The sequence below is a fragment of the Tupaia chinensis genome, unplaced genomic scaffold, assembly GCF_000334495.1.
Source record: "Tupaia chinensis unplaced genomic scaffold, TupChi_1.0 Scaffold147970_1, whole genome shotgun sequence".
Classification (NCBI taxonomy): Eukaryota; Metazoa; Chordata; class Mammalia; order Scandentia; family Tupaiidae; genus Tupaia; species Tupaia belangeri.
This window is the reverse complement of record NW_006207820.1, coordinates 1,077,269-1,080,662: the sequence shown is the minus strand read 5'-3', so window position 1 is coordinate 1,080,662 and position 3,394 is coordinate 1,077,269. Positions and strand designations below refer to the sequence as shown.

The 3,394-nt window shown below is 40.1% G+C and overlaps 1 pseudogene; it reads left to right on the top strand.

The window, feature by feature from the left end:
• Window positions 1-2,663: 2,663 nt before the first annotated feature.
• On the top strand, window positions 2,664-3,394 carry LOC102475262 (protein/nucleic acid deglycase DJ-1 pseudogene; annotated as a pseudogene).

The following is a 3,394-nucleotide window of genomic DNA, read 5'->3' as shown; positions in this document are numbered from 1 at the left end:
CCCCCCCACTCCAGGGAAAATGGCCATGCTGCAACCCTTTTCTATTCTTCTCTTGGGATTTTGGGCCCATGGCTTGCACCTGGCATGAGGTTTAAGCCACCAGGTCTGGGACTTGAACCATGGTCAACTATATGAGAGTCTAGCGATGCGACCATTACACTGTTTGCTGGTCTCATATTTATTTATTTTTAAATTTGTTATATGGTCCTGGGCTTGCCAGAGAGAGGGAGAGAGAGAAAGTGAGAAAGCACCCCACAGGGAATGGTATTGCCACAATTCCTTCTATTCTCCTCTTAGGATTTTGAGCAATACACCCGGTGTGTTTTTCAAGTGCCCTGTCCAAGAATCGAACTGGGAATAGCTATTTTAAAATTTATTTAAATGGTGCCAGTAGGTGGCATGATGGTTAAGGTGCTAGACTCCCACATTCCCACATAGTCACTCATGGTTCAAGGGCTGGTGTACATTCATGCCCCAAATGCTGAGAGGATACTGGAGGAAATGGGGTCGTGGAGTGACCATTCCCCTGTGGAGCGATTTCTCTCTCTCTTTCTCTCTCACTCTTGTGCGTATGACCTATGGTCCAACTTAAAAAAATTAAATAGAAATTACCTTAATTAGGTTCTGTATTCTTTTTTTTTTTTTTTGAGACATTTTTTGCTCTAGGGTGAATGTGTACACCAGAGAGACAGAGATAGAAAATGAGAAATCACCTCCCAGGGGGTATAGCCACACCACAGTCCCTTCTCCACCATTCTCTTCTCATGACTTTGGGCACTCATGGACATGCGCCCAGCGTGAGTTTGAAGCTGCCAGGTCCAGGACTCTAACAGCAGCCGACTGTGTGGGAGTCCAGTAATGTTATCATTACACCATCTGCTGGTCCCAGATTGTGTAGATTGTGTATTATTCTGAGTTTAGGTACTTTTGTGTTTATAGCTTTAGCTAACAAAGTCTAGGATCTCAGCAATAGTAGATATTATTAAAAAAAAGAAAAAAGTCAAGTAAGTGAACATAGAAATGAGCAAGTATACACATCTGAGATAGTAATTTTCATTTACCTTTTTATTTTGTTGTTCTTGCGTAAGTAGTTTCTAACTTACTTATTCCAGAAATGGAAATTCAGTTGCTCCTTTGAAGAAAATACATGCTTTTCTATTTCTCTTGTGTATATGGATTCAAATAGAATTAAGAAAACACTTTGAATTAAATTAGATAAGCTCATAAATGAGAATGGGGGGGTTGCATAAATAGTAGTTTAAGTTTAGTTTTAGTTTTATACTTATTCTTTCAAATTTACAAAGTGAGTTCTTTCATTTCTATGTTCATAACCTATGTCTTGAGAATTCTAGCCTTACACGCTACACGTTATCTCTTCTTTGAAACATAACATGTTCCCAATTGCTCCCTGCTGGTTAACAGTCACTTTATAAATGGAATAGTATAATCTTTAACTATCCCAAGATGCCATCAATCTAAAGAATTCAATCTTTTGCACATTTAAGCTTCTGAAGCTCAGTGTAAGCTGCTGGGCATATTTTACTGTACTCAGTAAATCATAAAACCTCTATAATTTTTGGAATTAAATAGATTTTTGAAATCATTGTAGTTTTATAGCAATATTATCTTACATAAAGATTTCCTTTTTTCACTTAAACTAATTGATTGAATTATTTCACTACATATTTTATAGTAGCCTTTAAAATATAGTGAGATAACTTTAAAATATAGTACATTAAATCAAGAAGTTGACATCTACTGAGAAAAAGCAGACACTTCAAGTTTATCTTAAACTGCCATGTATAATAGGATGCCTAAAGATTTAAAAACTTGAAACAATACTACTTGGTGAGAGTTTGTAGACAACAGGAATAAGTTCAAGAAGATTCAGTATTTCTTTTGAAAGTTTATTGATTGTGAGTGAGAGAGAAAGAGAGAGAGAGAGAGAGAAAGAGATCCCCCACAGGGTCTTCCCATGCTAATCCTCTTCCCAGCTTTCAGCCAGCCAGGATCATGGGTTTACACTCAGCATGTTCTAGTCAACCTGGGATTCAAACCCTTGGCCTTCCCAAGTGGACCCATTATTTTGCAGTGGATTCTTACCATGTGCTCCACTATGTCAGGGCTGAAAATTCAGTGTTTCTAAAGGTGCTATCTAACAATGCGGTCTAATAGAGAAGGCATTAGCAAAACTGATTTGTCACCCCCACTTCATTATTATCTAGCTATGTGATATGAAATATAAGTAATATCATCTATAAAATGGTTTGATTTGGTCATTGCTACCTGAGTGAAAACATAAATTATTACTGTGTTTTTGCCTCACCCCACTCTTGTATATAACCCCATACATGTGTCCTGTGGAGTGACGAAGTCACAGTTACTAAACCAATGAATGGGAACTGCAAATGCTTGACATTTAAGTCACAGTGCATGGGTAAAATGAAAAATTCTAGAAGAATACTGCTTGAGTGAGTGGTTTTCATCTAGAAGTGATTAAAACTCTAGGCTGAGGTTTAGACATGAGAAGAATAGACCCTAGTGAACAAAAAGGCTCTGTGTCTGACCCCCTCAACCCTAAGTGTTGGCATCTAGTTTGAAATAAGAAAACCTCAGGAGGGTGAGTGGTCTCTGTGGTTAACGGGCTGAAGCTCCGTGTCCTCGGGAAGAGGCGTGGGGTGCAGTCTTAAAAAAAAGTAACATAAAAATGGCTTCAAAAAGAGCTTTGGTCATCCTGGCTAAAGGAGCAGAGGAAATGGAGACCGTCATCCCTGTAAATGTCATGAGACGAGCTGGGATTAAGGTCACTGTTGCCGACCTGGCTGTAAAGACCCAGTGCAGTGTAGTCGTGGTGTTGTCATTTGCCTTGATTTCAGTCTCAAAGATGCAAAAAAAGAGGACCATATGATGTGGTGGTTCAACCAGGAGAGAGACGAGCTGGGATTAAGGTCACTGTTGCCGACCTGGCTGTAAAGACCCAGTGCAGTGTAGTCGTGGTGTTGTCATTTGTCCTGATGCCAGTCTCAAAGATGCAAAAAAAGAGGGACCATATGTTGTGGTGGTTCTACCAGGAGATAATCTGGGTGAACAGAATTTATCTGAGTCCGCTGCCATGAAAGAGATTCTGAAGGAGCAGGAGAAGTGGAAAGGCCTCAGAGCCGCCATCTGTACAGGTCCTACTGCCCTGTTGGCTCATGAAATAGGCTTTGGAAGCAAAGTTACAACACACCCACTTGCTAAAGACAAAATGATGAATGAAAGTCATTACAGCTACTTTGAGAATCGTGTGGAAAAGGATGGTCTGATTCTTACAAGCCATGGTCCTGGGACCAGCTTCGAATTTGCTCTCGCGATTGTTGAGACGCTGCGTGGTAAGGGGGGGGCCGACCAAGGG